Genomic DNA, 16,340 nt, shown 5'->3' on the forward strand with positions numbered 1-16,340 from the left:
ATCAAAAAACGTATTGCGATGGGAAAGTCTGCTGTTAGGTACCTCTCTAAAGTACTCAAGAGCAACAGGGTCTCTCTGGAGACGAAGGTGCACCTGATACAGGCCATGGTCTTTGCAATCACTTGTTATGCATCAGAGAGCTGGACAGAAGGAGAATTAACGCCTTTGAGCTGTGGTGCTGGAGAAGAGTATTGAATGTACCACGGACTGCCAAGAAAACAAACAGATTCATCCTAGAGAGGGTTAAACCAGGCTACTCCTTGGAGGCAAAGATTCTGGGGCTTCATCTGACATACTTTGGACATGTTGCAAGGAAAGACAGGTCTTTGGAGAGGGACATCATGCTGAGTAGAGTAGAGGGACAGCACAGGAGGAGAAGACCCTCTATGAGGTGGATTGGTTGAGTGACTGGGGTAATCAGGATGGGTGTGTCAGAAGCAATGTGATTGGCACAGGATAGAGCAGGGTTTAGGGTCGCTATGAGTCGCAAACGACTCAATAGCACATAACAACAACAAAATTTACTCAGATGACACAACCTTGCTTGCTGAAACTGAAGAAGACCTGAAGCACTTTCTACAGAAGGTCAAGTTCAATATGGATTGAAGCTCAACATCAAGAAGACAAAGATTTTCACCACTGGCCCAACTGGCAGCACTGTGATAGATGGATAAGAGACTGAGGTTAACAAAGCTTTCTCAGCTCCACTCTTAACACCAGCAGTCAAGAAGTCAAAATACAAACTGCATTGGGAAAATATGCTGTCAGGGACCTCTCCAGACTGCTGAAAAGCAACAATGTCAGTCTAGAGACAAAGGTGAGCCTAATTCTAATGGCCTTTGCAATTACTTGCTTTGCATCAGAGAGCTGGAAAATGACAAAGGATGACAGAAGAATTGATGCCTTTGAATTGTGGCACTGGAGCAGAGTCTTGAACATACCATGGACTGCCAAGAAAATACATTGGTCTGTCTTGGAGAGGATGAAATCAAGTCTCTCTCTCCTTGGATGCTAGGATTTTGAAGCTCTCTCACATACTTTGGGCATGTAGCCATAAGGCGTCAGTCCTTGGAGAAAGACATCATGCTTGGAAGGGTGGAGGGACAGTGCAGGAGAGGAGAACCTCAGATGAGATGGATTAATACAGTGACTGGGGCAGTGGGGGTTGGTGTGTCGAAATTAGTGAGACTGGCTCAGGACAGGGGAGGGTTCAGAGCTGCTGTACATAGGGTCATTATGGGTTGCAGTTGACTCGAAAGCACATGACAGCCACAACAAAATTTAAAGTGAATGTCTACCTACTAGACCTCACTAAATATCATTAGCAATAAGGAAAACACAGGCATGAAAAACCTCAGCTCTTTTGGTTTAGAAACAGGACACTGACCTACCTTGTGCTACTTTGGCATATTTGGGGCAAATTTTGTCTCTATTCTCACCACTAGGCCAATTGGTAGCATCATGATAGATGGAGAAGAGATTGATATTATTAACAATTTTAGCTTGCTTGGTCCCACAATCAACACACTTGGCACAACAGTCAGGAAATCAAAAGACGAATTGCATTAGGAATATCTGCTGTCAAAGACCTCTCCAGAGTGCTAAAGAGCAATGATGTCAGTCTAGAGACTAAGGTACACCCGATCCAGGCCATAATCTTAACAATTATCTGTTATGCCTCAGAGAACTGGACAATGGCCACAAAGGACCAGAGAAGAGTTGATGACTTTGAGTTGTGGTGTTGGAGAAGAGTACTGAACATACCATAGACTGCCAAGAGAACTAACAGGTCTGTAATAGAGAGGATGAAGCCAGACTGTTCCTTAGAGGTAAAGATTTTGAGGCTCTATCTGACATACTTTGGGCATGTTGCCAGGAGGGACAAGTCCTTGGAGAATGCATGATATCGTGTGTGAAAGGGTGGAAGGACAGCACAGGAGAGAACCTCAGATGAGATGGATTGACACAGTAACTTGGGTAATGAGGGTAAGTGTATCAGAGACAGTGAAATTGGCTCAGGATAGATCAGGGTTCAGGGCTATTGTGCATAAGATCACTATGAGTTGTAGTTGACTCAATGGCACATGACAACAACAACAAGGTCTGAAAGTAAGCAGGCCACACTACCCTGTAAATCTCACATCTGGATGGTGCATTTGAAGGGTTTCCCAGACCAAAACTTGGGTGTTGGAGATTCTCAGGCTGATCATGCCCCACCTCCTTGCCCTTCTTCATGGTTTCACTTCCCCAAGGGACTAAAACATGACAAACCTTAAGGGGTTTTGGAATACTTCAGAAAAATAGGCAAAACTACATGTTTATACAATTTGATAGACATAGATTTGAATTTCACAGACTTTCCACGTAACAAATTATCTTTCTTTTTTCAATCATGTAAAAAGGTCAACACAATACTTAGCTCACAGTTTTGACACCTGAGTAGAAGTTTTCTGGACCCTGTTTAAGACCCTGATTCGAGTGTGGCCTTGGACTTGGTTCTAATAATGGTTATATTTATTCTATCCCATAAAGATTTACAATATTGGAAATCCTACCAAGGATTGACACATGCATGAGATGCTGGCTCCAGGGGTTTCTTCAGTGCCCATGGGGAGCACTTGACAGGTCCCCAGAAGGATGAGGCAAGATCATCACAATAAGATAGATAAATGAATACAGCAGTTAGCTGGTAGGGAAAAGAAGTATATTTAAGCAAAGATCACTCCATTAGTGATTTAAGAGGTTCCCAGGCCTGGTTATCAAAGATACTGGCAGAAAATCAATCACAGGTAATAAAGAGAAAGACATCTCAAAGAGAGGAAAGAATAAGTGCCCTGTCATGGGTTGAGGGGAAAAGGTACTTTTCATTTACTCTGTTTTTGTGATATAGGCTACAACCTCATGAGTTTTTCTTCTGGTCTTGATGTAAGTCTTGTGAGACTGAGAACTTCATGATCTCATTGCAAGTTTCTTAAAACTGACCATTTCCTGGTATGACTCCTTTGATTTTCTCTGGATGTCCTGTTATTGTTGTTGTTATGTACAACAGCTCTGAATTCTGTTCTATCTTGAGCCAATTTCATTGTCTCCAACACACATACATACCCTCATGAACCCAGTCACTGAGTCAATCCATCTCGTCCAGGGTCTTCCTCTTTTGCACTTGCTCTCCACCATTCCAAGCAGAATGTCTCTCTCCAACGACTTTGCTTCAGGCAACATATCCAAAGGATGTCAGACAAAGCTTCAGAATCCTTCCCTTCAAGGAGCAATCTGGTTTCACCCACTCTGGGACACACCTGTTTTCTTAGTAGTTCATGGTATATTCAATACTCTTCTCCAGCACCACAACTCAATGGCATCAATTCTCCTATCATCCCTAGTCATTGCCCAGCCCTCTGATGCATAGCAAGTGATTGTTAAGACCATGGCCTAGATGAGGTACACCTTAGTCTCTAGACTGACATCATTGCTCTTTAGTACTCTAGAGAGGTTTCTGACAGCAGACTTTCCCAATGCAATTTGTCTTTTAATTTCCTGGCTGCTGTGGTGCCAAGAGTGTTGACTGTGGAGCCAACTAAGCTGAAGCGGTTAACAATCTCAATCCCTTCACCATCTATCATGATGCTTCCAATCGGCCCAGTGGTGAGAATCTTTGATTTATTGATGTTGAGCCTCAATCCATGTTGAAGCCTGCCCTAACAACAAAGACAGAAGAAGAATCAATACCTTTGAGTTGTGGTGTTGAAGGAAAATAATAAATATCCTGAAAGAACAAACAAATCTGGTTTTCCTTACCTCAAGTGTGAGTAGCATGCTCCCTGGAGGCAAGGAAAGTGCAACTTCATCTCATATATTTTGGGCATGTTGTCAGGAGGGCCCAGTCCTTGGAGAAGGATATCATATTGTGAAAGGTAGAGGTTCAACAAAAGAGAGGAAGATCCTTAACAAGATGGATTGGCACAGTGACTATAACAATGGGCTCTAGTATTTCAGAAATAGTGAGGATGGCCCAAGATAGGGCAAAGTTCATGTCCACAGTTCATGTTGGGTTGCTATGAAATGCAGTCAACTCAACAGCACATAACAACAATAACATCATAGGACTGCTACAAGCAGGACTCAATTTGATAAAAAGTGGGATTGAGTTGGTTTGGCAACATTTTATAAAATTATTTGCCATGTTTTTGCTTGATTCATATAAGTTCATATAGGAGTTGTTACTATTATTCTCATTTTACCAATACTGAAAAGGAGATTAGGTCTTTTCCTCAAGATTGCTTAGCTAGTGAGCACTGAACTCAAACCTAGGTCTTTTCTCCAAACAACACACTTATTACATCAGAGCAGTTGCTTTACATTTTTCTGTTTTGTTTAGTTTTTGTTGACCTCTAGAATATATTGAAGTTGTCTATGATGTCATTTTACTTTGATCCACTATCAACAGTCACTGTAAAAACAGCTATAAAAACACTGATGAAAAGAGCAGGGTCCACGTGGGGATAGTCATAGCTGACCTTTACAAACTTCAGAAAGGGGAATTGTCCCCATCAATAGTATCAATAAGACAAAGCCAATACCCATGAGGTCAGACATGTTCCTCACACTCCCATACCTCTATCTACTCTTCTCAACACCAATATTATTGTTTTGCTAGGTCCAAAATCCAGTGTGATAGCTCAAAGACCACACAGATCCATATTGGGAGGGTCAAATGGTTACAATCTTGGTTAATGAATACAGTCACGATATCTCCTGAAATTTGCATACAGGCACTTCAACATCAAGCTCCTTCGCTTCAGGCCAGTGTTTCCAAGTTCTCAGTTCTGTCCATATTGGCTCCCCTTCCCAGTTGTCCAAGAGAGCTTTCAGTCCTGCTAATATTGACTCTCTGCACACCCTTACCTCAAAGTTCTGTCTCACATCATGTCTCCAGTTTGGCTGTAGATGTAGCTGGAGCAAGAAGGACATTCTACATTCTGTTGCTTCTCCTTCAATGGCACCAGAATATCTGTCTCTGCAGCTAGAGGTGTTCAATATAATTGTGAGACTAGCCAAACCCCTTGAGATTGTTGAGACTGGCCAGTTTCCTTGCAGAATGGTAGACATCAAATCCCATTGAGGATAGGGTAACACATCCCATTGACATATTCTTGCCCATATATATTTGTTGTTGTTTTTATGTGCCATTGAGTCACCTGTGAGTCATAACAACCCTTTGTACAACAGTCCTAAACTCTGTTCTATCCTGTGCCAATCCTATTGTCTTTGATACACCCCCAGTCACTGAATATATCCATCTCATCAAGGGTCTTCCTCTCTTGTGCTATCCCTCCACCCTCCCAAGAATGACGTTCCTCTCCAAGGACTGGTCCCACCTTGCAACACAACATATCTAAAATATGTCAGATGAAGCTTCAGAATCCTTGCCTCCAATGAGAAGCCTGGTTTCACCCACTCCAGGATGAATGTATATGTTCTCCTAGCAGTCCATGGTATAGTCACTACTCATCTACAGCACCACAGATTAAAGGCATCAATTCTCCTTCCATCATCTCAAGTCATTGTCCAGCTTTCTGATGCATAGCGAATAATTGCAAAGATTATGTCTGGATCAGGCACACCTTAGTCTCCAGACTGAAATTGTTTCTCTTTAGTACGTAGCAACGCCAAATAATGGTTAGAAGAGTTATATTGAAAGATAAACTTCACAACATCAAAGGGTATGTTACATTGGAAAACTGCTGTCAAGGACCTCTTCAAATTGCTAATGAGCAACATAATGTCAGTTAAAAGATTAAGGTGTGCTTGATTTAAGTCATGGTCATTTCAGTTACTCCATATGCATCTGAAAGTTGGACATTGACTATGGATGTCAGAAAATGAATCAATGTCTTTGACTTGTAATATTAGAGAAGAGTACTGAATATACCATGAACTGCCAAAAAAATAAACTGAGAGCCATAAAACCTGCAACCTATCCTTCTCTCCCTTGACCTTATCAACCAGAACTTAGAGCAAAACTTCTCTCCACTTCCTTGTACTTAGCAACTGGAGGGTGACTAAAACTGTTCCAGGAACCATTAAATGCCCTGCCCTTGTGGAAAGTTTCTTCCAAATGTACCTCCCCCTCCCCAGAGCTTCTCCACCTTGCCTCAACCTCCCCTTTATAATCTGCTTGCTTGTACCACCCACTGCACTCATATCCTAGACATATTTGTGCCAGTGGAAGTTGGTCACTGTGTCTTGAACTGAGTGGTCTCAAGTCTCTATCTCTGGTACTGAAACCAAGGACTATGGGCCTCTGTGGCCAATAGAGCCCTCCTTGGCCTTGCTACCTGAGAAGCAGCAGGTAGCACAACTTGTCTTGAGCTAATGCTCAGATTTTGGCTTTTGGCCCTCCTTAGCCTTACTCCTTGAGAAGTAGTAGGCAGCAGGAACAGCCTGCTTGGGATAATTCTGTCTTTGGCTGTGGGGCACCCTTGATATTAGTGCCAGAAGCTGACCTGCTCCCAGAACATCTGAGACCCTCAGTCAGTCAAGCAAGACATCCGTAGGAACTTCCAGTCCACAATTGTGAGGTTGCAACCCTCCCAGAGTTGGGCTAGGGGGTACACTAGTGTTTCTTGGCACACTCATTTTTCTGTGAGCCTTGGATCTTTACTGTCTGTTACTCATTAATCCAAGTACTGGGTATTTGACAGCCTTCAAACCAGTTTGTTGGCCACACAGGTTTCTGATTTGTCTTAAACCTGTCACTCCCCTTCCTGACTCTGTTTCAAGGCTTGAGGGATGTCTCTCATCTATACCTTTCCAAGATACTCCTCTCGGTTGCCTTTTAACTAACCTTTCCAAATTTAGCCTCTGACATTATATTACAATACATTATATTAAACCAAAGAAATTAATCTTTTTTGTAATGTTTCTTGGTCACAAAATAAATTAGATAATAAGCCACCTATTATTCAGCTACTGCCTGAAAATGACACTTTCAAATTCAACATTCTCTGAGACCTAAATTGCTTTTGTCTATACACTGGCAAGTGGCAAAAGTTCCCTGTTTCCAGGCTTTTTTCTCCCTCAACTCCTACTTCTCTCCTTGAACTTAATGTTCAATCTATCATATCCTCCTTCTCTTGTTGTTGCTATATACCATCGAGTCACCTGTGACTCATTGTGACACTATGTACATTAGCTCTGAACCCTGCCCAATCTCATCATCTCTGGCAGACCTAATTTGATGAGATGGTACAATAAATTGCATTTATTAATATGCAATTTTAATAGCTTGGCTTAATATACAATTGATTTATTGGCATTAATTCATATGCAATTTAATTGCATTGATTTATATGTAATATTATACATTTATAAATATATATACACAAGTAAACACAATGTAAATGAATAAGTGTATGAAAACTAATTTTTAAAAAGTGTAAAGAGCTGGAGTTAAAAAATAAAAAGAACAGTAAATTCTTTTTTTTAAGTGCACTGTGGCCTGGGGTGGGTAGGGAGAAAAATGTGCCACAATGAATGAAAGAAAAGCTAACTATTCTGTAAACTTTTGTTAAAAATCACAATAAGAGAAGAAAAAAATTAAAAAGGAAGAACATGCTCTGAATTACTTAAGCTGAAAGAACTGAAGAACAAATTCATGCTGAGTTGAGATACTTAATTCTATAAGCAAAATACTGAATGAAGCAGGAAAAAAAAGAAGATGAGTCTGAAACTTCCCTGGTGATAGGTCCCTCCTTTTGGAGATCCTAGCTTCTGTACCTGTAGGACCATCCCAGGGGGAAAACAGGATGAGAAAGTTTGGGACACAGAGCCACAAACAGGGGACTTTCTCCACTTTCTGTGAGAGCAAAGGCTCACTTGAGATCCTTCTGCATACAAACTGTGTAAGTTGGTGGCCCTGACCTCTTGCCGCTCCAGAGACAAAGGAAGACATTAAGCTTCAGGAGAGAAAATTCAAGAGGTGAGACACTGCTGCCCAGAGTGAGCCATTTGGTGTGCTTGTAGGGAGATGGGACTAAAACTTCCCATCTGGGGATGGGTCCCTCCATTTGAGGATTCTTGCCTCTGTGGCGGCAGGGCCATCTTGGGATCAAACAGAAAAAGAGAGTTTGGGACACAAAGCCACAAGCAGGAGAAAGACTTTTTCAACTGGCACGTTGACTCGAAACCCCCTAGACAGAAACTGCTCACGTGGAGGACCTGATCTCATACCACTTGGCACTACATTAAGATGAGTTTCCTGGAGGGCTGTTGTGCAAAACAGAAAGAACCTGAAAGACTTTAGGAAAGGCAAATTTTCCCAGGAAGAGTGGCTTACCCCCTAGATTGACCATTTTAACCTGTCAATTAACCAATAACATTATAAAGATAAAAACGGCCAACAACTTATGCAGACATCATAGAAATGGCCTAACGCTTATCAAGAAAAACTTTGCTTAATGTCAAGAAAGAAGCAGAAAACTTCAAACACTGTGAAAAAAACAAAGTAAGCCTTCTCCAAAAAAGCAGAGAACATTGCAGACTTGATAAATAACCCAGAGTCAAGAAGGCAGATGATATATGTTGATATGGAGACATTTGAACAGCTATGGAAGAAAATACAAATGATGGAAAAAACAATGGAAGCCACAAATAAAGGGAATACATTTAAGATAGAGAATTAGAAGAAATATATTGATGAGTTATTTGAACAGCTACAAGAGAAGATGCAAATGATGAAAGAAACAATGGAAGCCACTAAGACAGCAAACACTCCAGACACAGAGCCATGAAAAAATATATTGATGGGGAGGAACACATATATAGACACACACAACTTGCACAACCATAGAAGAAAATGCAAAAGATAGAAGACAGAATTGAAACTATAGATAAAGAGGTACAAGAAGTTAAAAAAACAACACAATACAGAGCAGGTACAATGAACACAGTACTGGAAATGACAGAAATACATGGAAATCTGCATTTCAGTGACTATGCAAAGGCATTTAACTGTCTGGATTATAACAAATTGTAGATAACATTGAGAAGAACAGAATCTCAGAACACTTAATTGTGCTTATGTGAAACCTAGACCTAGACCAAGAAGCTTTTATCTAAACAGAACAAGAAGATATTACATGATTTAAAAGCAGGAGAGGTGTACATTACCATTGTGCCCTTTCCCCCTATATATTCAATTTGCACATGGAGAAAATTATTTAAGAAGCTGTATATGAAGAAGAATATAGTACCAAGATTGGTGAAAGACTCACCATCAACTTACATTGTGTAGATGTCACACTTTGCTTGCTGAAAGGGAATAAGATTTGAAACACTTACTGCAGAAGATCGAAGATCAACATGGATTATATCTCAACATCAAGAAAACAAAAACACTTATTGTAACAATAGGTATATGATAGTTGGAAAAATGACGTTATTAATGATTTAATTTTACTCGGATCCATCAACATCTACTGTAACAACATCAAACAATCAAAAGACACTGTGTATTGGGAAAATCTGCTGTCAAGGACCCTTCTAAAGTGCTGAAGAGCAAGGATGTTACTTTAAGGGCTAAAGTGAGCCTGATCGAAGTCATAGTATTTTCAGTTACTTCCTATGTATCTGAGAATTGAACAATGAATAAGGATTTAATTTTTTTCAATTGTGGTGTTGGCGAAGAGTGCTGAATATCTAATGCACTGCCAAAAGAAGAAACAAATCTATCTTTGAGGAAGTGCAACCAGGGTAGAGGCAAAGATGGATAAGCTTAGTTTCACATATGTCTGGTATGTTGTCAGGAGGGGAATGTCTTAGTGTAAAACCCCAAAACATTATGCAGGGAAAGGTCAGTGAAAGAGAAGATCTTAAAAAAAATGGTCTGACACAGCGACTGTGAGGGAGGAGTGACCATGCCCATAAGACATTGAAGCTCTGCCCTGAATTCTGACAACTTCGAGAAACTTCAATTTACTGGTTCCTGCATTTTGCAGCTCAGGTGACATAAGGAAATTAACATTTCCCACCTTTGTAAAATCTGCTCAACCAGAAACCACCAATGGGAAGATGGCATGGTAAGTGCCCCCCTTCCCTTCCAGTCCTATGTAATCCTATAAAAGGTAAAGATAGAGGCTATTTGGGGAGCTTGGTTTTAAGACATTGTTCTGTTGTAGTTTTGCAAGCAATAAAAGCCTCTTCCTTTAATACAAATGGTGTTCTGGTGATTCTTTCTCCCAATTGGACTTCATTTTTCTGCAACATTTCTGGCTGGGAAGTGAGATCACCCATAGGGAGAAAACAAGATTCAAATAGCCTGATGTTTGCCACCAAAACTCCAGAAACTCATGAGACTTTAGAAGAATCCTAACTGGCCTAGACAACGCAACTCACTGAATACCAAGGATGTTAAGTCTGATAAATATGTTCACCTCCCTACGTGGACACCTTGGTGAGATGGGAGGAGGACCCCCTTGGTGATTCCAGAGGAATTAAAAACTGGGAGGAACTGGCATTTTTAAACATCTGAGGCACAGTAGGATTTGTCTGGAGAGTAAAAAGGAACTTCCCTGGAGGGGCAGAAGGGGAGAATGATCACCTCCACTTATGAGAGTAAGAGTGGGAAACTGAAACTGCCTAGGATGGGAAGTGGGATGGATCAGTGTGAGCCAGATCACTGAGATGGACAATAAGAGGAGGGTTCTGATCCCCTCCCACAGGGCTGAAGTGAGTGCAGAGTTCTGGACCATAGTTCTGCAGTAACCTCATATCTATGGTTTGCAGCGATAATCATTATTGCTGAATATTAGTCAGGATCACTGGCCCATCAGTGCTAAGAGAGACCTGAAATAACTCTGTGAGGAGACAGGACAATGATGAATGGACTGATTGTGCGACTTTCCCCCATACCCTTACCCCTTCCTCCTCTCCATTTTTGGTGTGCCTTTTATTTGTCTGAGGGAGGAAGGGAAGATTAGGCAAACAAACCTAGGAATTCTATCCTGCTGGGGACTATGTTAGAAAATTTTAAAGAGTGGCCCACTGGGAATTATGGAATAACCATGTCCCCAAGGAAGTCGAGAGCTTTGTGTGAACTAGAGTGGACCACTTTTAGAGTAAGCTGGTCCACAGAAGGGGGTGTTGAGGTTCTAGCAAAGAGCACAAGAAACTTCCCAAAGTGAGGAGTGGGAAGGGAGGGTGAGCCTCTAGAAAGGAAATACACACCTAAGAGACCAGGATGGGAAACAGAAATTCAAGTAAAAGATTGTGAAGAGATTCTTCCAGAAGGCAAAGCAAAAAAAAAAAAAATTAGTTTCAAGTATCTTAAAATAAGGGGGAAAGCACAAAACCTTATTGATTTATTTAGCTTTTAAAGAGCAGCTATATTCCACACTTTGGTGCTATCCTGTGGCCTTTGTACAAAGTTAGTAGTAAAAATACATGAATTTGTATGGAGTGATAAGGAGACTAAAGCCTTTAAAGAAGCTAAAAAATGTAGAGGACCATAGAATGTAAAGGACTGCATCCTTAAGGATATGGTTGTGTGCCTTGCACACAGAAGGTGTCTTCAGAAAGAAGATTGCAAGCAGATCTCACAAGGCGCTCTGAGAAGGAAGATTACAAGCGGTTCTCCTACATCTTTGGACACTGACTTTTATTACTATTCCTGCTCTTGATAAGGTTATTGCAAGATGAAAAGCAAAGTTTATGAATACAAAGAAGTGTTGGTTGAATGTATTTAACTATTTACCCAGCCCATCCAAGCCCTATATTAATCTTGATGTTTCTACTTGTACCCAGCTCATCCAAGCCCTATATTAATCTTGATATTTCTACTTGTACCCAGCTCATCCAAGCCCTATATTAATCTTGATGTTTCTACTTGTACCCAGCCTGCCTGGGCTCTGTGATGTAACCCCTAAAGTTTCTATTTTTCTTTGTTTCCAAAAGTTATAAATAAAGATAGCACAGCTGCCCGGGGCCAGTCCAATTCTGTCCTGTCTGGCTGGTCTAGTCCTGTCCTGTGCTGTTTTGTCTCTGTTAAGTTGTTTGTCTCTTGTGTCTTTATTTATTCATTTCTTTCAGGCATAATTTATTTATTCATTTATTCATTTCTTTCAGGCATAATTTCCCCCTGAGAAACAGAGTAAGTGGTCCCCAACAAAAAAAGCTATTCAATTAGCCTTAAATTTATGACCTATGCAAGAAGAAACTGTATAAATCTAAGTTGCTGTAGGAGATTGATATGCCAATTCAAACTTATGGCCAGGAGCTCTGATGGCCTAGTGGCAAGAAGCTGCACTGCAATTCTGAAGGCATGTGGTTAGAATCCAACAAATGTGCCAGGTGGATCCAATTTGATGATACACAACAACAACAAAACACAAAAAAACTTAAGGAAAAAAACAAGCAAATAAACACTTATGGCAACAAGTAGCAAGGGGGAAAAGTAAGTTTTTCTTTTAATAATCTTTCTTTTTAAAACTAAACCTTGTGTACCCTATAATCTGTAGTTGTTGTTGTGTACCACAGAGTTGGAACTGACCCATAGCTGACCCTCCAGTCGGTTTTCAGAGGCAGTTAATTGCATGGGAGGAGATTGCCCATCCTTCTCCTGAGGAAAACATGGTGGCCTTGTATTGCATGCCTTCAGGATTGCAGAGCAGCTTCTTGCCACTAGGTCACCAGAGCTCCAATTATTCATTTAAAGGAGCTCTGGTGGCCTAGTGGCAAGAAGCTCTGCTGCAATTCTGAAGGCTTATGGTTTGAATCCACCAGATGCTCCACTGGAAAAAAAGGGACAACCTCCTCCTGTGCCAGTCGGATCAGACTGGACGGTACATAACAAGAAGTGGGGGGAGGAAAAAAGGAAATATTAATTTAAGCATATAAATGCAAGCTATGTTGAGACCTTGAGAAAGCTAGAACAGTAAACCGTAGAAACAATCACCAGGCCAAAATACTCAGATAAAAAGAAAACATACTCTTAAAATTCTTACTCTCATTGTTCTGCCCCCTCCCCTACACAAGCTTCCTAAGTTTCCAAGACAAGGAGATAGATTTGAGAAATTCATTGTAAAAATAAAGTGTTACAGAGTAAAAAGAAACAGAAAAAATTAGAACTAAGATCACTGACTCCTCTCTTTCTGTTGGTGGAAAAAGCCTTTCAAAGTTTTTAACAACAAAGATAGAACTAACAAGGCTAAAAAGATATAAGCCTGGATGCTGGCCATTGTTATACATAAACTATCTCACAGCAACTCCAGGATTCAACATCAGTACCAGAGACCACTACTGCCCTGGGTTGCCCAAGGACCAAGCTTGGTCGCCAAAAGCAGAAAAGAGTAGGCCATTAATAAACAGAGTCTCCAGACCATCCTAAAGTAGGGTGTGCTGTTGACCTTCTTCAATGCCAGCCATAGTGCCAGACTTCAATGCTAGCAGTAACAGGAGTGGTAGTAGAGTCCAGCTGGCCAGGTACAGGGAAGTGTATTGTCCCTGGTGATAGGAATCAACATTCCCTATCCTACCAGTTTGGTGTTATCCCCAAGTTGCTGTTATCAGAAAAAGTAATCAAGTTCTTGCTTAAGACAAAAGTAGTTTCCTCAGTTTTACCTTTCCTTTAAGGCTTTCCCTCACTGAAAGTATAAACTTAAAAATACAAACATTAAGAATCAATAATATTAAAACAAAAACTCTTGCTTTATGACTTTTTGCAGAATTAAAGAGAAATCTATTTTGCAGCCTATAGTTTATATACCTGAGTGTTCAACACCAAACTCAGCAAAGACAAAGCTTGCTTATGATATTAAGTTAAAAAGGAGAAAAAGAAATTATCAAAAATCTTGAAGTATAAGTCATTCCAAAGGTATAAGAAACCTCTGTGCCAAAGAAAGTAAAAAAAAACAGTAGCAGTAGTAAATAGTAGAAAGTATAAAAAAGGGAAACCAAATTTGTTTCCAAGATACCTATCTCCATACCTTTTCAACCTATATGCAGAACAGATTATCTGGGAAGCTGGGCTCTATGAGGAGAAATGTGGGGTCAAGATTGGTGGACGATTTATCAACAATCTGCGTTATGCAGATGACACAACCCTGCTTGCTGAAACTGAAGAGGACCTGAAGCACCTGCTGCAGAGGGTCAAGGACTGCAGCCTACAATATGGATTGAGGCTCAAGGTCAAGAAGACAAAGATTCTCACCACTGGACCAATTGGCAGCATCAGGATGGATGGTGAAGAGACTGAGATTGTACACAGCTTTAGTTTGCTTGGTTCCACAGTCAACAGTCTTAGCACCAGCAGCCAGGAAATTAAAAGGCACATTGCCATGGGAAAGTCTGCTGTTAGGGACCTCTCCAAAGTACTGAAGAGCAATGGTGTTTCCCTGGAGACTAAGGTGCGTCTGATACAGGCCATGGTCTTCGCAATCACTTGTTATGCATCAGAGAGTTGGACAATGACCAAGGAGGATAGAAGGAGAATTGATGCCTTTGAGCTGTGGTGCTGGAGAAGAGTATTGAGAATACCATGGACTGCTAGGAAAACAAACAGATTTGTCCTGGAAAGGGTTAAACCGGGTGGCTCCTTGGAGGCAAGGATTCTGAGGCTCCATCTAACATACTTTGGACATGTTGTGAGGAGAAACCGGTCCTTGGAGAAGGACATCATGCTTGGGAGGGTGGAGGGACAGTGCAGGAGGGGAAGGCCCTCTATGAGGTGGATTGATTTAGTGACTGAGATAATCAGGATGGGAGTATCAGAGACAGTGCGACTAGCACAGGACAGAGCAGAGTTTAGGGCTGTTGTGTATAGGGTTGCTAGAAGTCGCAAGCGATTTGATGGCATATAACAACAACAACAAGACCATAAAGCAATGAACATTCTTGGGAGTTTGCCAGAAACATCTGCACAGCTCCACCATTTGCAATTGTATTGATAAATATTTAACACTTTATTTTCTGCTGTTTGTTTCTTTGTACTAATGCCATTACATTGTTGTTGTTATGTGCAGTTGAGTTGCTTGGGACTCATAGAGACCCTATGTACAAGAGCCCTAAACCCTGTTCTATCCTGTGCCAACCTCCTCATCTCCTACACACTTACTCCCACCACCCCAAACACAGAATCTATCCATCTCATCGAGGGTCTTCCTCTCTTGTGCTGTCCCTCCACTCTCTCAAACATGATGTTCCTCTCCAAGGACTGGTCCCTCCTTGCAACATGCCCAAAATATGTGAGACGAAGCTTCAGAATCCTTGACTCCAAAGAGCAGTCCTACTTCACCCTCTCCAGGACAAACCTGTTTGTCCTTCTAGCAGTCTATTCAACACTCTTCTCCAGCACCACAGCTCAAAGGCATCAATTATCTTTCTATCATCCCTAGTCACTTTCCAACTCTCCAATACATAGCATGCAAAGACTATAGCCCAGATCAGGTGCACCTTAGTCTCCAGCCTGACATCATTGCTCTTCAGTACTCTTGAGAGGTCCCTCACAGCTGTCTTTCCCAATGCAATTCATCTCTTGATTTCCTGGCTGCTGTTACCAAGAGTGTTGGCTATGGAGCCAAGCAAACTAAAACTATCTCAATCTCTTCACCATCCATATGGATGCTGCCAATTGGTCCATTGACGAGTATCTTTGTTTTCTTGCTGTTGAACTTGAATCTGTATTGAAGGCTGCAGTCCTTGACTCTCTGCAGCAAGCACTTTCAGGTCTTCCTCAGTTTCAGCAAGCAGGGTTGTATCATCTGCATAACGCAGGTTGTTAATGAATCTTCCACCAATCCTGATGCCACATTCCTCTTCACACAGCCCAGCATCCCAGATGATCTGTTCTGCATACAGATTGAAAAGGGATGGAGACAGAATACATCCCTGGTGGACCCCCTCCCTGACTTTGAATGATGTAGTATCTCCTTGCTTTGTTCTGATGACTGCCTCTTGGTCCAAGAATAGGTTTTTCATAAGCACAATCAAATGTTCTGGGATTTCCATTCTTCTCAGAGTCAACCATAGCTTGTTGTGATCCACACAGTCAAAAGCCTTTGCATAGTGAATGAAGCAGAGATAGACATTCCTCTGGTACTCTCTGCTGTCTTCCAGGATCTAGCCAACATTAGCTATAATATCCCTAGTACCACAACCTCTTCTAAATCTAGCCTGCACAGCTGGTAGTTCTCTGTTGACATTTTGCTCCAGTCATTTTTGGATAATTTTCAACTACTATAAATATATATCTATTATCTACCATATTATGCAGATGCTCTCTAATCATCCATTTACAAGGAGAAAATGAATCACAACCCTCAGAAGTTTCAAGAGCCAAAAATGTT

This window comes from Elephantulus edwardii, unplaced genomic scaffold, assembly GCF_000299155.1.
Source record: "Elephantulus edwardii isolate Elephantulus edwardi_28Jun2011 unplaced genomic scaffold, EleEdw1.0 scaffold00234, whole genome shotgun sequence".
NCBI lineage: Eukaryota > Metazoa > Chordata > Mammalia > Macroscelidea > Macroscelididae > Elephantulus > Elephantulus edwardii.